The sequence below is a fragment of the Vespula pensylvanica genome, chromosome 25, assembly GCF_014466175.1.
Source record: "Vespula pensylvanica isolate Volc-1 chromosome 25, ASM1446617v1, whole genome shotgun sequence".
In the NCBI taxonomy this organism is placed as follows: Eukaryota; Metazoa; Arthropoda; class Insecta; order Hymenoptera; family Vespidae; genus Vespula; species Vespula pensylvanica.
Window position 1 is genome coordinate 168,414 of NC_057709.1, and position 24,927 is coordinate 193,340.

Here is a 24,927-nt window from a genome sequence, read left to right on the forward strand (position 1 = left end):
CGTTCGACCGATGACGTTGCCCGATCGTCAGCACTTTCTTCTTTCCTACGACGTTTACTCTCTTCCTTTCCTTTCCTTTCTTTCCCTTTTTATTTCGAGAAAAATAGAAAACAACGAGATCGAACGTTCGAATTAAGTACGACTCGCGAATATGTTGGGAGAACGTCGATCGTCACGAACGAGCTATTCGTGAACTACTCTTTCAGTCGATTGACCTATTTCTACTATCATTTTCTTTCCAAATGGAGAAAAGACTAGTAGAAAAAGAGGAAATAGCCGAGAAGTAGACGACGGCGAAGAAGACGCAGAGGGAAAAGAAAAAGGAGGAGGAGGAGGAGAAGAAGAAGAAGAAGAAGAAGAAGACGAAAGGAGAATGAGAAGATGGAGATACTTTCCTTTTCAGTAGGGTCATTAATTCGGTATGCGGCTTCAAACTTGCCCGATAGCTCCTCGTCGTTCTTCCTTCTTCTCGGTTGTTAAATAAAGCCGGTGACTTTGCTCCATGCGGCATTAACCCAGGACGTGACCGCGCGCCCGTTTGTCTCCTTCTTATCCGTTCCACGATTTTCTTTTCTTCTTCCTTTTCCTTCCTCCTTTCTTTCTTTCCTTCTTTCTTTCTTTCTTTCTTTCTTTCTTTCTTTCGAACTTCCCATCTCGGGACGAGGGAGAGAAGGAGAGGAAATTCGAGCCAAACTCGATCCGCAAAATTCTTTCGGAGAGAGGCCTCTTCGTAGGAGATAGAGAGACGGAGAGAGCGAGCGAGAGAGACAGACTCGTCTTTTGAAATGCAGATCTTATTAAAAGTTTCGCACGAGTCCGTAGCACTCGGCGAATAATTAGCGTACGTGCGCGTTCCTTCTAATTCTTCAAAGAGTCCCCGAGAAACGTCTAACTTTAGTTTTCGATAATTCATCGACTACGCCGATCCTCAACTGCATCCCGCTCGGTCGATCGTTTTCCTGCTCTATTTACTCGATCCTCGGCATCTTACGCGGGGAGAACTTAATTGTATGAAAAGAGAGTGACCTCGTTAACGACGCGACTTGGGCGAGGAACTCCATGAATTTTTCACCCCTTTCGTCGAGGGTGAGAGGGAAAGAGTGAGAGAGGGATGGAGAGAGGAGACACGTTTCCGGTTAGGGCGAGTTTCTTCTCGGATAGTGCTATTCCGCTCGGATACGCTTCGTTAATCCTTCGGTGTATTCGCACTCTCTCTCTCTCTCTCTCTCTCTCTCTCTCGAAATATCGTAATTATATTAGCGCACGGTCCCGTTGAAAATTTCCCGCGAAATTCCATGCAAAGTCTCTTTCCATTTCTCGTTCTCTTTCATTTCAAACTCGTCCTCGCCCAGCCTCGGTGCTTTCGAGCGCGAAACCAACGAGATTCGCTTTGAAGATCGCACTTTCGCGGTCCTTTCTCTCTCTCTCTCTCTCTCTCTTCGTCGATGCAAAAAAAAAGAACGAAAAGAAAAGATGAAAATGAGACGTAGCTAGGAATAGAATCTAATTATTTCCGTAGAACGCGCGAAGCGCTAACTCGGAGTTTCGAAGGGAAGAATTTCTTCGTTTGGATGATCCATCGGCACGTCGCGAAGAGAAACGATATCTTTCGACTGTTTTGGGATTTGCCAACCCAGGGTGTAACGGTGGGGTTGGCGGGGATGTCTCTCTGAAGCAGAAGGAAGGTTGAAAGGGAAAAGGAAGAAAATGGGGAAGAGGGCACGCGAAGAAACGAAGGAAAATAAGAAAGGTGCCTTCGTTTCTATGTGGCTGCCTTTGTATACGCGTTCAGCTTCGAGAAGAGAAGACGAGAGAAAGAGAGAGTATTGATCTCACCCTCTAGCAACCCCTAGCTGGCCTAACTCCCTCCCCCCCTTTCTTCCTTCCACCCCGACGCTTGTTGTGCTGCATACCAATTTGCTTGATTTTTTCCCTTCCAGTCTTGCATCTTTCCTTTTCCTTTTCTTTTTCTTTCCCTCTCTCTCTCTCTCTCTCTCTCTTTCTTTACTCTCTCCCTACAAGCTTCTTAGTATATCATCTTCGTTTCTTTTCGATCAGAAGACGAAGCAACTTTGTACTCGTATTTTACGTTCCATCGATGTTGTGAAAAATCTTGATTCGAAATCGTGCAATCGCGTTAAGGTAAAGGCGGGCTGGAATACCACGATCTTAATATCCGTAACGCGTATGAAAAGAAGAATCGATGACTACGAAGATTCTTCCTCGTAAGGGATAAGAACGACTACAAGCGTAAGAGAACAAGAAAGGCTGGTAGAAGGTGGAATAAGGAGGAAGCAAGGGGTACAGGGTTTGGTCCTCGAGATAAACCTGGCCTCGTCTGGAATCTTCTATTAGCAATTACAGTTGTAATTGTTTCCTGCAATATGCATGGAAATAGTGGAATTATTTAAAAACCACCCTTACCGGTAGCACCACCCAAGAAGCGCGAGAGTATGCCCGTGGACCATTCTCTTCCTCTCTCTCTCTCTCTCTCTCTCTCTGTTTCTCCGTTTCCAGCTTTCTTCGTCTCGCCGTTTCGGCTACGGCTCTTTTTACATCTTAACGCCAGTCCCTTCGAGTCGTTTTCCTCGTCTCGAATCCTCGTGATACAGGAGAAAACCTCGAATCCAAATCCCCGGTACGGTTAACGGTTAATGGACTGGAAACAATTTATCCGTTTAACTCGCCCTACCAGAGTCTCTCTCTCTTCGTCTGTTCGCGGACGAAAGACGTAGACGTTTCGTATCATCGAAACGGACCAAGAAAGATTTTCTTCCTTTAGTATCTTTTGTTTTACTTGCTGTGAAATATTCCGACGACACCTTCCAAGTCGTAAAATGATAGACGAAAAAAAAGAGGGAGAGGAAAGAAATCTCTCAGGAGGATGGTGCGAGGAACGGTCGGAACAATGGGACTGCAAAGAAACGACGAGGATCTCGAAGGGAAGGACGTAAGGAGGACGACGACGACGACGACGACGACGACGACGACGACGACGACGACTAGGGGCTTGCCAAAATCGGTTATCGGCGTATGGATAAATGGTCGCGCGCGGAAGAGGCCACGGTCGTGCGATGCGCAAGAATACAGAAGCATCTTTCTCTCTCTCTCTCTCTCTCTCGCACGGTGATATTCTCTTTCCTCGCGTAGCACGGTGGTCAGTGCATTATCATAACCGCATTCTCGTGTGCGAGACCGTAAGGGCATCGGGATGCTGGGACGAGTAAGTAGTATATACGTGCATACATACATACGTATGTATATAGATATACTTGCACACTAGCCTATCCTCTTCGAGTCCTTACGTCGTAAGACGATATTTCTTTACTTTTGTTTCGCCGATAGTCTTTACTCTCAAAGATATTCCTCCGTCTTTCCCGAGCTTTTCTACTTATCTCCTTCTTTGAACTCGGAGTAAGCGAGATCAAGACGTATAGGAGAGATCGCACGTTGGTAGTATTATTTCAAAAGGATAGATCGAAGAAACGCGAGGAGTCGGCTCTCTCGTCGAGGCTCACATTCGTGGGCGAGAATTCGCTTTCTCGCGGAGGTGTGCAGCTAGACGGTGCATCGTGTTCCTCGCGACAACGGAATGCTGTACGCGCAGGTGGGACCGAGTGACAACATCTGCCGGTCGCGCGTCGCCAGACGATATACCTTTCGCTATATGCGCGTATGTGTGCACGTATATACGCTCTCTCGATTTATTTTCCTCTTTCTTCGTATCGATATCGTTTCTATCCAATCGATTACGTTCCTCTAACGCTCGATATCGAAAAGGAAAGAAAAGAAAAAAAAAAAAAAAGAAAAAGAAAAAGATCGGATAGTACTCGAGAAGAGAGCAGTTGGTTTCATCGGCGCTTGGTGTCACCATTCCAACGGAGTGAAATCAACGTTTTTCTAAACGCAAACCCGATGAAAACCGGCATTGCGAGGAATCGACGATCCTTTGGTAGTCGTTAAAAGAGGGCAACCGATAGCTCGCAAGCTAGACAAGAGCAAGCCTAACGTTGCTCGATTTTAGGTCAGATCGTGCCGTGAAAAGTAATCGTCTACGACGACTCCGATCGATCCTAGTAGATCCAGTGGCCAGTTATTTTTCTTTCTTTATTTCTTCGTCGATTCGATCGTTTCAGTCGCTTGATTTTTCTATCGATTTCCGGGATCGATCGATCGATCGATCGTTCGGATCGTGGAATGCTCGTCGTCGTCGTCGGCATCGTCGTCGTCGTCGGCATCGTCGTCGTCGTTCGAGCGTAAGTCCGTGAGTATAAACGCGTAGCTGTACCCGTTTACCGGGCGATCGATCGCTTACGCAACCGAGGCGACCGGTATTATAAGCAGCGAAGGACACGAGCAACGGCGCGACCGCTCAAAGTCCGCTCTCGATCGAGTCGCTCGCAGGAAACTCGTGTTATCCAGTTTGAACTCGCCGAGTCGACGACGGTTCGTCGTTGGTTTTCGAACGAAGGAAAGAAGAAAGGAAAGAAGGAAGGAAGAAAGGAAGAAAGGAAGGAAAATTCTAAGGATTAATCGAAACACCAGATCAGAGTTTAGAAAAGCGATTCGAGATAAAAGGAATATAAAATGAAACTTAAGAATGTCGGCGGTCGGTATCGCGCTCTATCTCAGAGGCAGAGAGAGAGAGAGAGAGAGAGAGAGGAGTCGGTAGTAATCGCGCGAAATACCGGTTCCCTCTCTACCAAGATCGCGCGTCTAACGAGAATCGCATCGATCAAGGGACATCGCGATAATTCCAGACTAGCTCTCGAGAGATGCTGCGCGCTTGCTTGCTCACGGACCGATAGATCACCCCGAAGGCATTTTGTTATTGCGGACGTGCGATCGCGGACGTCGCGATCGGCGCGACGCTCCGCACACGAGAAAAATATACTTTGCTCGGCGGTCTACGCTTGACGCGCGGCTTTTCCTCGAAGGTGCGACCGTCTCGCGCGGAAAATTCCCAGGCGTCCTTCGTTACCGACTGCCAAAGAGAGAGAGAGAGAGAGAGAGAGAGAGAGAGAGAGAGAGAGAGAGAGAGACAAAGAGAGAGAGAAAGAGAGAGAGAGGGAGAAGGTGCGCCGTAAAAAAGAAAATCTCGAGCCGGCACGATCTCGCGTGACGAGACTGAGAAGCTACGAGACGCGACACAGCGCCGACGAGACCAGAAAAAGACGTACCGTCGCCGTCGTCGCCGTCGCCGTCGTCGTCGTCGTCGTCGTCGTCATCGTCGTCGTCAGAGGCATCGCTTCCAAGGTACTTACCTGCTTGCGTCGCGGACGTTACAAACGAAACGCATCGATCCGTGAATCGATCGATCGATCCGAGACTTTCTCCGATAAATTTTGAAAAGGCCGTCGATCCAATCGTAACCACGGAACGTTTTCCTCGCAGCAGCGTAATCTCGACTAATTACGTCGTCGCGATCGAAAGGCATAACATATCTATGACTTATCGTTTTCCGAGAATCATCTTCTATCGGCAATTAGCGCCAATTACGACCGCGAACAGCGACGAGAGATACGAGAGAGAGAGAGAGAGAGAGAGAGAGAGAGAAGGAAAGAGAGAGATAGAGAGAGAGAGAGAGAGAGAGAGAGAGAGAACCTGTTGCGTGCGTCTATTTTTATTGCGAGGATGCGCGCCTTCGGGCGGGCACGAGAGATTCCTTCGATCTCAAAGAGTCTTTTCTCTACGAACCAACCGCGAAAATTCGCAGAAGCTCGCGTAATCGTTTCGTTCCGGCGAGATCGCGCATCGATCGACGAAAGATGCGGCAAGATATCGCGAAATGATCGATCATAATTGCGATGCAATTTACACCGGCGATCAGGACGAACATCGATATCTAACTCTCGAGAAATCGTTTTATTAGAACCGATTAACCTTTTGCCGCCTTTTAACGCGCGCGTATCATAACTCGAATGAATTATCGTCCTTAGAGATTTTTATTCACTTATTTGTTCGTCGATCGTTTCGAGAAAAAACGTAATTACGCGGGCGATTTAAAATATAACGTATAGATCAGTTTATACACGAGAGATCGAGAGACAGAGAGAGAGAGAGAGAGAGAGGATGAAAAAAAATCTATATCTTCATCGTAGTCATTAGCCGAGGAGCAAGTTGTAATCTTTTTCATCGTCCTACGTCTCGAATCGGGAAAGCTCGAGCGATCGAGTACATCCTGCGATCGTGGCGCGTCGAGGATCGCACGATCCGCTCGCTCCGGCCAATTAAGACGAATCCCTTTCTCGCGAGGAGGGCTTACGTTGTCGAGCTGAAAAGACATAAATCTCAATGAACGTCAGGTGGCAGAGTTGCCACCCGCTGAGCGGAAGCGACAGCGAGGAAGGAATCGGTGCCGATTCGAAGTCTCGCGAGCGATCTCTCGAAGCTCCTTAACGAACGACATACCGTCGATATTACTTCATCGTGGCTGCTCGAGGAGCTCTCGCGGTCAGAAAATTCCGATCGGGGCTCCCGATTAGCCCGACCGCTGAAAGGACGCGCCTCGAATTCTCAAAGTTCGATTCGCCGAGTCACGACATCGTTGTTCCCCGTCGAATCGATCGGCTTCCGAAACTCTTTTCGTCTTATACCGCCGCTCGAAAAATCACCGTAGATCTATCTGTCCACTGTCACGTAGATCCATCTATCTGCCGTTTGGATCACTCCGGGCAATACCCCCGCGTCTTCGGGTATCGTTTAATACCGGAAGCGAGAACGCGTCTTGTACGTGTCCCCGAATCTGTCGATTAGATCGAAACTCGTACATTTTTTATCGATTCCGACGTCTCCCCGATATAAGCTTCGGGCGGGAAATTTTACGAGTTTAAGGGAAAACGATTCGAGATCTTTGTCGATTCGCGAGAGTGGCAATCGACTCGCGGGTAAAGGTGCGCATTCCTAAGCGCGTGGGTGTACGAGGGCATAGAAGCGAAACACGGGTAGAACACGCGTTTCCGAGAGCCGAAGGAAACCGAAACCCGAGAGAGAGAGAGAGAGAGAGACAAGAGATTTCAGATCGATCCTCGCGATCGCTCGCGCGTATAAAGTCGCCGAGAAAGAGATAGAGAGAGAGAGAGAGAGAGAGAGAGAGAGAGAGAGAGAGAGAGAGAGAGAGAGAGACAAGGCAGGTATTTTCGAAAGGGAGAAAAAAGAAAGAGGAAAACGCAGAATCGGGCAGAAGTGTGACGGGACGTCATAAAGTCCCATTCTTGCCGATAAAAACAAGCTCCGGGGAATACGTACGTGTGCGTTCGTCTAAAGAAATACGGGTGGGGAAAAAAAAGAAGAAAAAAAGAATAGAGAGGAGGCATCGGGCAGCGATCCAGCTACGATCGAACCGATCGTTCCGAGGGTCCCTGCTTCCCACTAAATTCGCAATATACGATCCTCGGGAAAAGCAAAACGAAGCGGCTTTCGCGAAGACGTCGCGGGGAGGTACCTTCCGTAACGATACGATCGAGTCTCGAGTCCGAAGGGCAACAAAAACCAACGACAGAAAGAGAAAGAAAACCAGAGAGAAAAAAAGAGAGAGAGAGAGAGTTAGGTACCTACACGTTTTAAAGAAATCGAGATGCTGCCGCCGATACGCGCAACGTTCGACTTCGAAAACGAGATTTTGATTGCTCGAGGTAGCTCGAACGTGAGAAGAGAGAAAGAGGAGGGAAGGAGGGTGAGAGCAAGAGAAGCCAAGCGTTCGAGAAAGTCTTAGTTCGCCAAGAAGGATTCATCGGCTAAGTTATTTAAATTTCGAGGATGCGTCCAGCACCTTTCGTCGAGGATACGCGAACGATCCTCTTCTCGAAAGAGAACCACCGGCAAATGGTAGAGAAGGAGGAGAAGGAGGAAGAAGAAGAAGAAGAAGAAGAAGAAGAAGAAGAAGAAGGGACGCGACGAGCCGAACGCCCGCACGGTCGTATCGCGAACGGCCGTGTGGCATCCGAAGCAACCGATTCCCATTCACTTGGAGAATTTATGTGACGACGGGTAAACCGGAAATCATGGATTGGATGTCCCCGAGCCTAGATCCCTCGTCTCAGTCTCGAACCTTTCCTCTCCTCTTACCTCCTAGCCTTTCTCTCTCTCTCTCTCTCTCTCTCTATGGATATATATATATATGTTGTGTGTGTGTGTATATAAAAGGTATATACACGCATACTCCGCATCGAGCATTCATTTACGCTGTTATCGACGGTAAGGCACCACTACAACCCCGCTTTTCTCTATCCTCTCTACTCGTTCTATAACCACTCGTACACACGGAGGATGTAGTTGCGTAAGATAAAACGACGGAAGTTTACGCAACGAAGCTTTCCTTCGTTTCGGACGTTAACTTTGTACGAAAAGTAAGTTAGCAGAGGTAGCTCGAGTAATTGTAGAATCTCGCAAGACGCAACTTGTCTTCAAGAAGAAGAAGAGAAGGGGACGAAGAGAGAAAGAGAGAGAGAGAGAGAGAGAGAGAGAGGAGAGAGTGAAAGAGTAAGAGGGACGAGTGACAGGCGAGTGTCGCGTTCGTCGTGGCTCGATCTTGGACCGATCACAGCCTCCTTCCTTCGAGTAGTGAATATAACATGGGAGTAAGAGAAAAAGAGAGAGAGAAAGAGAGAAGTCTCGACGTTCGATCTCGACGAGTCCGTTGGTTTCTCGGGGGCCGGCGGTCCTCTCGCATCTCTCGATCTCTCAGGGATCTCCTCTCCTCGCGGAGAGTGCCGTGCTGGCACTCTACGCTCTTACATGCTAGCCTCCGTGCTTTCTTTCCCTTCTCTCTCTCTCTCTCTCTCTCTCTCTCTCTCTGTCTCTTTCTCTCTGTCTCTTTCTCCGTCTTCGATAGGGCCTCGCGGCAAGTACCGGCAGCAACAGCAGCAACGGCACTGTCAGCCGGCGCGAGCGACAATACCCGATGCGAGATAAAGCGAAACCTTAAGGGACGAGGGCTCCGAGATACGTACCACCTCGAGTTACCCGTACCTACGTATAGCCTCTACCATGCTTTTCTACGTCGCGTATACTTGGCAAGGAGGAGATCCAAGAGATCTACTTTCTTGGGATACGCTCCACGTGTGTCTCTTAGTCACTTTTATTTTCAACGTGTAACGTTCAACGAATATCGTTTTGTCCGAAAAAGGTTTACGCTGAAAGATTCAACCGACGATCGACCAATGGAGAAAATCATATATATATATATATGTGTGCGTCTGTGCGTGTTTGTACGTACGCGAGTATATCTACACGCGTGTAACTATCTCGTACGCGAGCCGGGCAAAGGCCTCGGATTTTTCGAAAGAAGTAGGCGCTTAGGTAGAAACGTGCACGCGCTTTCTCTAGGGTCTAGGCCGAGCCCGTGTCTCTCTCTATCTCTCTCTCTCTTTCTCTCTGTCCATCTGTCTCTCTCTTCTCCGAAGTCAAAATCGAAGCCGAAACGGATAGGAGAACGAGTCGGAAAGCGAACGGAGAGCTGGCCCCGACGCGGCCCACCACCGGTGTCACCAAACTCGTTCCTCCGTCCGGATCGTGCCCGGCCGGCCCACTTTTCGTTTTACTTCGACGAATTTCGACGAAGAAACGGTTCTTCTAATAATATCGCGCGGCACGGTTCTTATTTCCTCTCTCACTCTCTCTCTCTCTCTCTCTCTCTCTCTCTCGTCGAATTTTAACGGGCATTAACGACCGGTTGAAATTTATTTAACGAATAAATATCGGATAGAGCGTGCGGGAATAAGAGTTTTCGGATGTATAGCGATTTAGGGATACGTATAATCGTAATTAGGTTCGCGAAAGTGTCACGTAATAAGGAAGGAGCTCGGCGATCCTCTCTTTCACGTACACACGGAGAACACCCTTTCGATTTTTATGGACTCGAAAGCGCGAGCCTTCCTTTAGAGCGCGCGCGTATACATAATTAATTGCGGCGCTCTCGCTCTCGCCCTCCCTTCCGTCCGAGTATTTACATACGTTCTCACTTACCTTTCTTCGTTCGAGTCGCTACGTCGAGCGCGGACCCTCTACGCCGCGCTCGTTTGCCCTCCTCCCTGTCCGATTTTTTTCTTCCACCTTTGCCACCTCTCCCTACCTCCTTAGAATCGAACGTTTCGATTAACCGTCCCGTGTCGACCGTGTACCTGCGAGAGTACCGAGAGCGAACGACGTTCGACACCATTTTTGGAAAAGGTTCCTTCGTCTTCGACCTTCTACCTTCGTACTTGATCTTTTTTTTTTTTTGTTTTCTTTATCTCTTCTCTCTCTTTCTTCTCTTTCTTTTTCCTTCCCTTCCGTCTAAACTTTATCCTCTCGCGTATGGTCGACGTTAAAAGAAAAGTTAAACGTTACGATCGAGAGAGATGTACGCAAGATATGCCGATTTTTCGTTTAAAATGTGCCGATAATCGAGTAATAATTAAAGAATTAAGATAAGATCGACGTATGTAGCCTTACGCGAAATCGTTATTTTCATCGTTCGTAATTCTCGTTAATCGCATCTTATTACTTAATTGGTACATTATCGTAAGACGCCTCGTAGTTTTTAAAAGCGAGATATTAAATTATCATATAATCGATGGCAAGGCTACGGACGATGTCCCGTGTTTCAAAGTACACGTAACCCAAGGTGGTTAAACGATTTTCTTCGTTAGATATCAAATTCGCTTAATCTTAATTGCATTGAAAAAGTGGGACATTGAGCGTAACGCCAACAGATTCCATTTACGTTAACCAACCGTGTAATCGACCTCGTGCTCGCCTTTCCTCATATTTTCCAGGTTCGATGTTTCTACTCGAAAGTTCTTATCGATCGAGAGAGAAGAAGGAAAGCAGGAGTCATTTGTCTACCCGTATATAAACATACCGAGTGTTTGAAATGGCTCTTTTTTCAGAGCCCTTTAAGTAGGTTGACTTTTATCCGGACGCACTTGCGTAAACCTCGCATTAAGAGTTTGTGCATGGCGCGAAAGAGAATAAAAAGAGGAAAAGGAAGAAGAAGAAGTAGTAGTAGAAGAAGAAGAAGAAGAAGAAGAAGAAGAAGAAGAAGAAGAAGAAGAAGAAGAGGAAGAAGAAGAGAGAGGACAGTCAAAGTCCCGCGATCCTCCAGATGGCGGACGTCTTCGGGAAGGAAGGAAAGGAGCGAGACTGCGAGGTTTTAACGTCCCTTTTACGACCCTTTAAAATACCATCGTCGCGGTAGCTACCGGGCTCTCTTAATTATTTTACGAGAATTCCGACGACAATGCTCGGTGGCAAAAACAAGCGGTAACACCCTGTCTACCGGCTTCGTTCGCGAGCCCTAGAGATTACGACTTCGAGTTCGTCTTTTAGACGATGCAGAAAATCGTTAAGTCTCTCTCTCTCTCTCTCTCTCTTTCTTTCTTACTTTCTTCTTCGAATTCTCTCTGTCTCTTCCTCTCTTAGGGAGACCCTTCGTACGCACTCTAATTATTTTTCGCGAAGGACTCGCGGTTATCTCAGCTCGAGAAGTATCGTCTTATCTCGAATCGAACGATCGATCTTTCAAGGCTAATACGTTCCTTCGTCGCGAATTTTTATGGCGAAACTTTGTATATTCGAAGTGAACGACGCCCATGAATAATGCATTGACCTCTCTCTCTCTCTCTCTCTCTCTCGCTCGAAATCTAAACCGTGATCGGGCCGATTCGAGGTCGACCTTCGCTTCGCGCTTCAAAGATATTAATATTAAATATTATTTGCGTAGGTACTTACGTCTACGTACCTACGTACGCACGTACTCTTTTTTTTCTCATATTTCTTAGAGTTATGCAGGTGGTTAGAAAGAACCTACTATAAATGCGATCTCCAAAGAAGGGGCGAATTAAAAGGGGAGCGCATTAATCCAGGAAATTGGGCCGTTATCTAAGATAACGTTACGTGCGCTAAGGGCAAAGGATGAGGCAAATCTCGACGGAAAGGTAGAATGGAGTAGAGGGGTAAGGAGGAGGGGTAGGGAGGAGAGTGTAAAGAGAAAGAGCCGAGCGAAGAGCGTCGACGGACGAAACGGCGGAGAAACAAATAGGCCTCGGCCCAATTAGGAATTTATTTATGCGCTGCCGGGCATATTAAACGAGTGAAAATATGAAGGCAAAAAAAGAAGAAAAGAGAGAGAGAGAGAGAGAGAAGAATAAGAGGAAGAAAAAAAAACGGAAGAGGAAAGCCGCGAGAGAGAACGGTGTGTCCACCCAATTCGAGCCGGGCGATCGTAGATACACGTCGCGCTTATAAAGACCGTAGCGGGGCCTCGTTAACGAACTGCCAGGGCAGTTAAACATAAATTGCAGCTTTGAACCGACTCTCTCTTCTCTCTTTCTCTCTCTGTAGCAATCTCACGGCGTGTCCTGATCGCTCGCGATGCACTCGGACTCGCTTTCTCGCCTTAAATCCGTTCGCTCTCTATTCCGAGGAGAATAAAAGAAAAGAACGAGAGAGAGAGAGAGAGAGATGGATGGATTATTTCGTGGACGACAGAAGCGCGATTCGTTCGGATATTTTCAATTTGTAAAAAGAGTAGAAAAGAAGGACGGGGATGGACGGGCGGACAATGTCGCCTCGTTTATCAGGACAGCATTGTAGAAGAATCGTTGCCCCGCTCGACACCCTTTTTGTCAGTTACATCCGAGGCCCGAACTACTCAATCCTTTCTTTCGTTCCTTGGCCCGGCTCTTTTCATTTTTCTTGTCGCACAGAAGAAGAAGAAAGAGAGAAAGAGAGATAGAGAAAGAGAGAGAAATGTTATACACTTACATACGTATAGAAAGAGAAAAAGAAACACGGCGGATGTGACATAGAAAGGGACGAGTACCCGTATCTCTCTCTTTCTCTTTGATTCTCTATCTCTATCTGCAGACAAGAGAGAGAGAGAGAGAGAGAAAGAGGTAGGTGGAGACTATCTCTTTAAAAAGCGATTGTATTCTCGACGGAAAAAAGAAAGAAATAAAAAGAAATAAAGAAAAAGAATTCTTTCTCGCTATCTGGAAAACGGATCGGTCAGACGCGTCGTAGCTGCGTAGGTACGTGCGTGCCCTTTGCGCGCGGGGTCGAATCTGAAAATTTTTGTGTCATGGGGGCAGGGGGGGGGAGGTGAACGTGGAGATAAACGAAGAACGAACGAGCGACGACGATTTAACGTCGACGTAAAAGAACGGAGGAGACGAGAGTTCGAACGTTTAAAGTTAGAACGAACGAGAAGACGAGAGACGAGTATTTACGCGAAGCGTTACATAATTTAGCGACTCGCTCGTCGCATAAGTTAGAGGAGACCCTCTCTTACCTTGGCTTCGCCTAGCTGGCTATAATTTCATCGCAGGTGGTTATATCTCAGGGCTGAACCGCGACGAAATGTTCAAAACGGTCGTACAGCCGATTGCTTTTAAGGAAAAACATAGACACAGACGCACGCGCGCGCACGTACGCACGCACGCACGCACGGAAATACTCTTATCCTTCTCTTTGGACTCTTTCTCGTTCTCCTTCGTTCTTCTCTCTTCCTTTTTCTTCTTCTTTTCCTTTTTTTCTTTTTGCACTTTTTCTCCTTTCCTACGGTCGAGACCGAGTCGTTCCTCTTTTCCTCGCGCTTCCTCCTTCTCTACTCTCCTTTTCGTACGAGAAACTTCTCGCGAAAAGGATTAGCCTGCGGCGTGCGACTTGGCTTCCCCGTTTCGTTATAATTAGCCGCGAACGTGTTTCACAATTATGATCGCACGATGAAACTCCGTTTAACTCGTAATTTTCTACAAGCTAGAGAAAGCTTTTCTCTCCGCCCGACATTTTTATTAAGCGACTCTCTCTCTCTCTCTCTGTCTTTTTCTCTCGTATTCTTCTTTTCGGTGGTATTAAACAAAAAAAAAAAGAAAATAAAAAAACAAACCGAAGCAAACGAAAGGAAGAAAAAATTGTCTCTTCTCTGAATTTTTCTCGGGTGAATACGGGCGAAAGGATGCTCAGGTACGAGACTGTTTTTTTCACGTGCCGTCGAGGAGAAAAACAGGCAGGAGTCTTTTCTCACTCGCGAGACCGCTCCAATCTCGGATCTTGGCCCGCGTTATAACGTAATAATTTAGGCACGTGAATGTGGGCGACTCGTAAAGCCGTCCTTCGGGGGCGTTTAACTTGGTTTTAATGATTCCGAGGCGTGGACAGGTCCGATCCGTATTTGAACGGTGCCGGCCAAGAGGAAATTAGCTGGTCACGGAACCTCGACGAGCGCCTTTAGACTCGCCAAAAATTATTTCGTCCTTCCAAATCATAGTGTCGCCTGTGCCCTTATATATATATATATATATATATATATATATATATATATATATAAAGAAAAAACGACACGAGACAACAACAATAAAAACGGAAATATAGAAAGGTATGAAAAACGAGCGCTCGTTTATTCGCCGAAGCTTCGTCGAGACGATCGAACGGAGCTGGCGTTTCGATCTTGCTTTTTTTGCCACTTCTTTTTCTTCTGTTTTTTTTTTCTTTCCGTTCAGATTATCGCGATCTTTAAAAGACGGCTAAGGTACGACGAGTTACGTCGCAAGATAAACGTTTTGGTGAGTCATGGGAAAACGTTTGGTGGTAAGCGCGGCAAGAAGAAGGAGAAGAAAAAGCAGAAAAGGAAGAAAAAAAGAAAAGAAAAAAGAGAAGCGATAAACTAAAAAGTAAGATCTCTCTCGTAGGTATAACGGAGCAGGTAAAGTACCTGTCGTTTTACGACAGCTTCCAACACGAAAACTCCACATCTGTTTGGCACGTGAATTTTTCTTCCGGTCCATAGTCGAGAAATTTTCCGTCTCATTCATTTATACGCAGTGGTCAGCGTTGCATTCCTACAACCAGTGCTTCCCCTCTTCTGAGATCTCTCAGGTGTTTCAAAAACACGTGTTTCGTATTATCGGCCAACAACGTTCCCTACGACGCACCATTAAACCAACTTCTCGAACGGAACGTGGGAAAGTCTAGGAGAAGATCCGTACTCGCATCTGGCTTAAATCGTTTTATTGACATCGTCAGGTTCCTTCGAAGCCGAAGTCAAGATTCCATAGACAAGCTCTATCTTTGTCGTACCTTCGAGAGACGATACTATTCTCCGGAGACGGCAAACTTTTCTCCGTAGATGGTTAAAGAAAAGAAGCGAGGATCGCGTGGAATAGCTGGACCGTAAGGTACAAAGTTTTGACGGGTAACGATGGATTTTTAATAGATTCAAGGAAACTACCGGAGAGAGAGAAAGAGAGAGAGAGAGAGAATAACTAGAAAGAGACAAGTCCAGACGATTTTACAGGTACAGAGGAGCAAAAGCAAGTAACGTTAACGTCCATAACGGCTTAGGAGGAGTCGCGTCGTCAGCGACCTCGTCAGCAAAGAGAGGAGAGTGCCGACGCGAGCCTCGAGACACGTACGGAGCGTCGCTTGTAAATGGTTACCATGTAAACGGGTCTCGACCACCCGCCGATCCCCGTCACCCGTGTAAATACGGCCACCAGTCGAAACGGCAGGCAATTCCCTAACTTGCCTGCACAACTCCGCTCATTGCTCGTTCGCCGACTAGCGATCTCTCTCTTTCTCGTTCGTTCCTTTCTTCTTGGCTCGTATAAATCAAGGAACGCGAACGTTCTTATTCTTCGCAATTCTCTCACAGACAGATCGACGAAATAATCTTGGCTTTAAGTGAAACGTACCAGAACGTAGTCGATGTTCTCTGGCCCTGCTTACTGATTATTGCAGCGATATCTACTACCACTGAACTTTCTACCAAAAGATTAAGCGATAATTGTTTTTAGCTCGTATAGCTGAAGTTTTCCCGAGCGAAACTTGGAGGCTAATCAGGAATTATCCTTTCTCGTCAGCTTCCTCCTCCTCGTACAATTCGAGTAGAAAGAGAGCAGAGTAGCTAATACGCTTGTCCGCCACAGAGTTTCAGCTTTGATTGCGGATCTTTCGAAACGACTGAGCGAATCTCTGTCCTCTCTACCTCTCTCTTCTCCTCTCTTTCTCTCTCTCTCTCTCTCTCTCTCTCTCTCTCTCGCCCTTCTCCGCTCGGTTTTATTAGTTTTAAACACGCGTTAAATAAAACGAGACTAAGCCGACCCTAATATCGAGCTGCGGTTTAGAAACGTAAATGTCCTTAAAAGCGGCGAAGTCTACCGTGGACCGAGAGGACCCTAAGAGGAGGACTTCGCAAAGATTCCCCCGCTTCCCTTTTTCCCCCAGTTCCAAAGGGATTTCGTCCAAGACGTAATGCTCCTCCGTACCATCGAAAGAGAACGAAAGGGACATCTTACGTCTTACCCGGCAAATCGTGGATAAATTCTACGAATTATCTTCGATGCGATTCTTAAAAGAACGAAGAGGAAAAACGGATTATGTATCAGGAAAAATTATTGACCGAGAGCGTTCATTACGTCCTCCGTCTCTTTTCTGTTTTTGTTCTTCTCTTTTTTTTTTTTTTTTGCTTTTCGTTCCTTTTCTTTTGCTAATAAGGCATCTCGCCCCGACGACGACGACGACGACGACGACGAGGAAATGAACTTTTTCTCCGCGCAGAGGAAAGAATTCTTTTTCTGTCAGAAAGTGGCTCGTTCGTGCCAGATCGACCCTGCGTTTAATTAGACAGCTTCTTTTTTCCGAGGACATCCCCAAGAGAGCGAAAAGAATCACGAGCCGAGACCGAGCTACTCTCCATCTTGGAAAATATCCTCCGTTATACGGCACGTGGTCCTACTCAATCAGCGAGCGGATTACACTTTTCATTCAATTTTTTTCTTTTCTCTTTTTCTTTTCTTTTCCTTCCCTTGATTTCAAACGATTCGACCGCGTTACCCTACCAATCGAATTGTTTTCGAGCAAAGTGAAACCAGCTTCTGTAAATTTTTTTTCAAAGGAATCTTTGATCCCATCGAGTTATCATCGATTAACGCAGATATATATATATATATATATATATATATATATATCTGCCTCTCTCTTTCGTTGCAAAAGAGTGAAAAAAACATACGGTCCAACTTCCCCACGTTTGCTCGTTATTGCTTATCAGAGAGAAAGCGAACAACCCCCACCGATAGGGACCTTTTTCGCCCTTCGTCCGGAATTGCGTGGAATTGTTCGTTCTCTCTCTCTCTCTCTCTCTCTCTCTCTCTCGTCTTTCTCTCCAGGCGAATGAGTGGCCATAAACGTAAACCGTGTTCTTTTAAGTGGGGCGCCTTTAAAAAGATCGCCTAGGCACGTATGATCGCTCGGTTTCCGAGAGGGAGTCGTTTCTCTCGGTCTTCTCGAGGGTCGCGGGAGGAGAGGAAGACGGAACGCGGTTAAATGTATGAGAGAAAGAGAAGGAGAAAGCGTAGGGTAGGCTTCACGGGGATAGTAATATTCTTGAACCCCCAAGAGAAGGCTTACTGCAATAACCCCCGCGGCTCAAACTCAAAACCGAGCGTTCACTCTATGTATCTCCTCGCAAGTCTCCCTCTCGTACTCCCGCGTTACCTCTCTCACCCCACTCTTCACCACCCTCTAACCACCCTCCTCTTCTCTCTCTTCTTCCTCGCGAACTCAAACTCCTACACGTCCCAGGCTCGCTATAAATCTTACCCACCTTTAAAGCGGGAACGAGAGCCGAGGCACGCGCGTCTCTCGTTCTTTCGAATCCGAAAAAGTGTCGTGAGAAATTTTTTGCCCGGCGTTCTCTATATTTTTTCCATCTCTCTCTCCTTCCTCTTTTCCCATCGTACAAAGTCGATACTTGACGAAAAGCTAGAGAACGGATTGGGGGAGGGTCGCGTAGACGTTCTCTTGCGGTAAGAGAAAGCTTCGCGGTTATTCGAGCGTGAGAGAAAGAGACAGGATCAAGGAAACAGCAGGGGCTTTTCCGGAAAATCATTTTTTTACTTCAGTTTACTTATTTTTTCTTTTCTTTTCTTTTCTTTTCTTTTCTTTTCTTTCCTTTGTTTTTCTTTCCCTTTCTTTCTTTCTTTCTTTCTTTTCATTCCGTCGCTTCCACTTTCGCAAGCAAAACGGAGAGGAAGCAAACGACCGGCGCCGCCTCGAAATTAGTAGGAGTCGATCGAGGGGGCTGAAAAAAAAATTGGCGGCAATAAAAATAAATTACATGCATCGTAACGCTTGGTAGTAGATAGCAGGACGAGTTGGGAGAGCTTCGAGGCATCCATCCTGCTTGCATACTTCGACTCCTGATTAAAATTGGGGTGTGGTGGAAGGGATGAGCCGATCGTTTTCATCCCTTCTCCTTCGGGAGACTTTTTTCTCTCTTTCTCTCTCTCTCTCTTTTTCTCTTTCTTTTTCTCTCATCCATTTTCGCTTTCCGTTTGGTTTCTCGATGCAAACTCCGATATCTTTCTTGCAAATTCATTGCGTTTCTAGTGCGGATTACGAATATAGGACGTGTTGGTAAAAGGACGAAAAGAAGGAGTAAGAAGAAGAAGAGAAGGCGCATAGGCGTGTAATCGCGTAGGCGTAGAAAACTTGATTCTCTCTCTCTCTCTCTCTCACACACACACACACAGACACACACACACAGGTGCGTGCGCGCATATACGTGAACGTAGTTAAGACGGAGGAGCGGCGAGGCGGCACTGTTTTCGCATTTATTTAAAGCGCAAGGACATCTAGTCGAGTCCTGCCTTTGCAGTCCGCTCGCAAAGTGCCAAGATGTGTCCTCGTCGACGTAATCGAGTCTCGACTTCTAGAAGGAGAGACGAGGGATAGAGAGGCGGAAAGAAAGAGACAGAGAGAGAAAGAGAGAGAAAGAGAGAGAAGGAGTACGAGAGCGTGCGAGCCACCGTGCGCTCATTACGCGCCATTACTCGCAATAAATCGTCGTCCGTAATTACCCACGATCAAAGTTATTAATGATTAAAGATCGATCGACATAATCTCGTTAATTGCTATTATAAAGAGCGAGGAGTAAACGTATTATCGTTTTTTATAAACGCGACTAGCCGTGATATTTTTCTAATAAGGTCGTAAAGAGGATTCTCCGGAATATTTGCACGTGTTACGGAATATAAGAATACGTATTGACGTAACGATCGGAATACGAAAGATATGCGAAAAAGAGGATTACCGATTTAATCGTCTCTCTTTAAACTCTCGATCGAGCGTCCTTCCCGATCGACCGTGCAAAAGACGATTTCACGATTCTATTCAGGTAGAAGAGAAACTTCTGTTAGCGAGTTTGGCGAGACCAAAGCCACCGAGATGTCTTCCTATCGGCAATAACTTCCTGTGGGAACACGATAGCGCGAGCTCTGTCAAGGCGCTAACCCAAGGATTACGGAACGTCGTTATCCTTCTCGAAAGATTTTGCACGCGAGCGTGCGCCTTTACTCCCACGCGAAAGCAACGGAAACTCATTTGCATCGGCCACCGATCGAACGAACGCTTCCTCCCTCCCTCCCTCCCTGCCTCCAGCCCAACCCCCTTAAGATCTCACGAGATACATTTCGAGATAGACGTTGTACCGATCGGTATTCCTGTATTTTTCAATCGTCGATTATTCGAAAATTACTTTCGCGTTATCGAGTACGCCTATGCTATAAAAAGCATAGTATCTATAAAAAGCTATATGGACTCAATTTAAGAAAAAAAAAAAAAAAAAAAAAAAAAAGGAAACGATTTCCGTTCTCGCCCCTCTCGTTCGTCGCTTCTTTTCCATTCGAGATCGAATGCAACGGGACGCGAAAAGTCGTATCTCTTTAAACAGGAAGATGGCAACGAACGTTAACCGAGAAACAGGGAGGAAAATGGAGAATGACTCGTGCATGCGGTTATCGCGAAGGAGGAGGGCAACCTCTCTCGAAAAGATACGGTAAACGGTTTTATTAATGGTCCGTCCGCGGCATAAACACTTTACGTAAGGATATAATCGATCGATAAATCGGAACCTACACTCCTTGTCCTCTCCTATCCCATGTTATCTACCACCGGCGTATCGTCGATCATCGCACTAGCGTCTCGAGTATATAAGCGTACTCGATCAACACCGCCTCCGTGCTTCCTTCCTCTTCCTCTTCCTCTTCTCCTTCTTCCGTACCCCATTCTCTTCTCGCGTTTTCCTCGATTCAGCAAAAAGAGCTAAAAAGGAAGGAAAGAAGGAAGGAATTTCAAAAGGATCCTTAAGAGAATCTTTCGAGGAGACATTAGTCCGTCTTAAAGAATGAAAATAATGAATAATAATATACTTATTGGCCTAGCGCGGACATAAAACAGGTAGTTATAGGTGATACCGGTGATGGGGTTCGCTTCGCGTGGCGAGATCGATCGATCGATCGATCGAGTATCGATCTTCGCATACTCACGTCGGACGAAATGGTCCAGCGAAAGCAGAAGGATGGCTATGGTGATGGAGGGAGGGAGAGGAAGGAGGGACGAAGCACGGGACACGAGCAAAGTCCGCGTTCTGAAAGTGCGTGCTCGCGGCGCATTCTCGTTATAATTGCACGTCGTGAGGCTTGAAAGGCGATCGGGATCGCGTGACCATCGAAAGGAAGCCCCGTACGACGGTAGCCCCTTCGAGAACCAAGAGATTCCGTTCGCCATTAGGCAAGGGCGATTAATAAGAGCGTGCGACTATCGTCGATCGATTAATAATCGCCGTCCAGTTCGTATATCATCGATCGTCGGGTTGCCGACCGACGAAACTTTGCCAAATCATATTTTTTATTAATAATAAATGCTTTGGGATTATTCGGTGCGTTCGATCTACTTGAAATAAATAGAACGAAAAAGTAGAGAGATATATACACACACGTATGTGTAGAAAGAGAGATAGGGAGACTGTGTGTAGAATTTAGGAATTCTCTCGGTCGCGTAAGAAAAGTTTTGGGGTCGGTTGGGATGTGTGCGTCCCGGAAGCGTTCCACTTTCACGTCGGATCCTCACGCTTTCGTCTCACGTGGCATCCTCGTGGCGCTTTTCAACGGCAACGTGGAAACGGCGCGTGCTCAGGATGCGCACCTTCGCGGCCTGATTAGCAATCCGGAGCGAGCGAAGGCCAATGGCAGGCGCAGCCTGACAGAGGTAGTAGAAGCAGGCAAGCTAGTTGGAGCTCTCGACCGACTGCCTTCCTGTCTGCTTGCTTGCCTGCCTCCTCGTTTTCCTGCCTAGGCGCTCTTTCGCGCGAATCACGAGGGGTAGTAGTAGTAGTAGTAGTAGTAGTAGTAGTAGTAGTAGTAGTAGTAGTAGTAGTAGTAGAGTAGTAGTGGTAGTAGTAGCAGCAGCGGTAGTATCAGTAGTGGCGGTAGTAGGTAGAGAGAAGGCGCGCTCACGCGCGCGCACACACAACCGAGAGGGGGTTGACTCCTGTGAACGAGCGAGAGACCGAGCGAGAGAGAGAAAGAGAGAGGGTGGTACGCGGTGCGCGACATAAATATGTATGTATCATCCGTTGCGACCTGCTCCACTACCCCACTAGGTCAGACTCATGCTTCATCACAATGAGCACCTCCTATCCACCTCCTTCTCCTCCTCCTCCTTTCTCTTCTCCTACCGGCATTCAAGCGGATGGCACGAAAGCCGGAAAGGATCGTCTTCTTCTCTGCTCGCACGCACTATCGTTGACCGGTGTCGGTACGAGCGGCCAGGATGCAAATCGCTCCTAGAATCGGACAGCTGGCTTCGATCGCTGGACGGTGCATTCGTAGTGACGTAGCATCTCTCTCTCTCTCTCTCTCTCTCTCTCTCTCTCTCTCTCTCTCTCTCTCTCGTTCTCTCACTCTCGTCGGCGCGCGGGGGTTGAGCAAGGTCTGGGCATACAAGGAGGGGGCCAACGGCCTGAAAGGGGGGTAGCTCTTACATATTTATGCCGCGTTCTACGCGCAACACCCGCCACCGGCAACGGCAGCAACCCTCCTCCCCTTACAGCGGTAACACCGCGAAGCAACCCCATCCGCGTTCTACTCGTTGCCTAGCTAGGTATGCCGACCTTGTGCTCGCTTACTCGCTCGACACGCTGCTCGCCGATGCTAATCAAGCTGGTGTCTGTGAACTGTAGCAGCTAGTAGATACCTACGCCAAAGCTAAAGTGAGAGTGCAAGTGCTTAAACGTACCGCGCTCCTACGCATTTCAATTCTTCCCTCCTCGTGCCCTTTCGTCGAGCCATTTTCGGCAGCGATTATCAAACCCTATCCTTTTCTCTCTTATTTCCGCTCCTCCGTGAAATAGGAAACTGCGACGTTATCCTTAAGACGTGTCACGTGGCGCGAATAAACAGGCACACGAGCGGAGGCACACGGCTCGTTTTCGACCGATGGACGAGAGGCGATGGACATTTGCATACTCGACGTTGCACGCGCTCTTCGAAACAACTGGACTGAATAAAAGAGAGAGAAAGAGAGAGAGAGAGAGAGAGAGACAGAGAAGGAGCTCGAGCAAGAAAAGAGAGATTTCGAAGGAAGGATATTTTTTTTTACTTGGAAACGCGATAGAGTTAGCGATCCCATAAAAAGTTGCTCGGAGAGGCAAGGGGAAACGGACGCGCGAGTCGTCACGGCTAACGCAGGATGCGCGTGTCTTCCCTTAGCGGCTTAGTTCTCTCTCTCTCTCTCTCTCTCTCTCTCTCTCTTTCTCTCTCTTTCTCTCTTTCTCTTTTTCTCTCTTCGCTCGAGAGAGCGTTCAAGAAAGGAACACGTAGCGTCGGTTACATAAAAGTTGGTGCGACCTGCGCGGCCGCTTCCGCTTAGCGAGCTAGAGGAGGAGGATCGTGAGGATCGTGGAAGAGATCGCTCGATAAAGAATCGTTTCCTTTTGCCTCTCTCTCTCTCTCTCTCTCTCTCTCTCTCTCTCTCTCTCTCTCTCTCTCGGGAAATTCTGAGCCTCGGCGAGCGAGAGAAAGAAAGAAAAAGGAGAGGGGAGCGTGTCAGCGGGTCGAGTACCCCGGTTGGGCTTAATTAGAGCGAGAATGGAGGCGGTAATTGCATTATCGCCGAGAGATCGCGAGAAGATGGCGACGTGCGGCGGCATGCATCTTCTTGCGTCCTTCGATGTAACAACAAAAAAAAAAAAGAAAAGAAAAGAAAAGAAAGGAAAGAAAAGAAAAAAAATAAACGAGAAGAAAACACTCGTATAGAGTCGCTACGACTAGGTATCCCCGTTGAAACGCGTTTTCACATAATCGCTCCTAATCGGTTCTGAGGACGGGCTCGTTAGATCATCGTTCTATCTATTTCTCTTTCTCTCTTTTTCTCTCGCTATCTCACTCTTTTTATAAAAGAGGCAATACAGATCGAAAGTTACGCACGATTCGTCGGGACCACCTTCTCCGTTAACGTAGAAAGCGATTACTATTACCAGACGAGTAAAATAATAGAAAGGTTTTTGATGAAAAATCGTTGGATCGTTGGTTCGATCCATCGCGAGGATGGATCGGAAACGAAAGCACGAAGGTAGAGAAAGAAAGTGGAAGGAAGATGGAGAAGGGAGGTTGGAAAGAGGAGAGGGAGGGTCGAGCGTGCAGAACGCGAACCGGCTAAAGCGCTCGGCTGCAATTTTTCTCGCTACGGACGTGACGAGCATGGAAAGAAGAGGAGAAAGGAATAGGCAGAGCGATAGAAGAGGGAAATAGGAGAGACAGACACTGTGTGCGTCTGTGTGAGAGAGAGAAAGAGGAGAAAGAATCGAGGAGAAAAGACTGTCGCGAATTTCCGGACAGCCTCTAACGACGACGACGTTGCCCGATGGCCTTGCCTTCAAACGATTTTTACGATCCGCTTTTTGTTTTTTCTTTCTTTTCTGTTCTTTCTTGTTTCCTTTTTTTTCTGGTTTCTTCTTCTTCTTCTTCTTCTTCTTCTTTTGTCGTCGCTTTCTACGATATCACGTAGAATTCACTGTTTCTCGACGAAGTAACATCTGTCGAAAAGGCGTCGTATTTTTTCCGTCCCTCTTTCGAAGATTATTTCGCGGAAGGTCTTTTATAAATCATTGTACCTTTTAAAATTCAATTCGGATACCGCTCGTTGCATGTGCGAATACGCAGATACGTATGGACATAGACATCTATATATATATATATATATATTAAATCGTGGTAAGTAGTAGTTGGAAAATAAACGTTACGTCGACGCTGCGGGCTTTGGTAAATCTCGAAGAGACGAGAGCAAGATTGTCGATACTTTGAGAAGTAGAAGAGGAAGAAGAAGAAGAAGAAGAAGAAAAAGAAGAAGAAGAAGTAAATCGGAAAGCAGAGCGAAGGAATCCGCGTTAGATCTGTTGAGACTGATTCGCATTGACGCGTATCGTGCCTCTGGGGCAGAAAATATGATTGCTTCGTCTTCGCTGTCTAGTTGGCCGAGCATACCACGCCAAGGTGTTCTGCCTGGAGAAGGTAGAACGTGGGATTAATGCCACCCTCGGGGATCCACGTGCTTCCTCTCCTCTACCTTTGCTCATCTCGACTTACCTATCGTCTTTCTTTTTACGTCCCCTATCGAGAGAAAGAGAGAGGAATAGAGAGTACGTCTACACACGTTTTCTCGAAAATTATCTCGAATTTCGGAAAGTAGCTACGTTTCCGTGAGAAATATCTCCAAGATATATGTATCCTCTCTCTCTCTCTCTCTCTCTCTAGAACGAAAATGCTTTGGAATAGATAAAAGACGAAGGAACGTCGCGTCCGTTCAAAGAACGTATACGAAAATCGGATCTGGATGGACGATAATGTCGCGTTGATCGAACGCTCTCTCTCTCTCTTTCTTTATGACGGCGAGTTTCGTTATCGATCACTTCTCTTCTTTTCTTCGAGATAAATAAATCAATCTCGGAGTGATACGCACTCGATTTGGCTACGGAAATCCTCTCGGGGGGCTGTCTCCCTCTTGGGCTAATCTGTTGGCAAAACAAAGTTCGCCTCGCCGATAAAAGAAACACGTGCGATTTATACAAAGTTCCGATCGATCGGGCGTAGCCCTAGGCTGCCGAAAGAA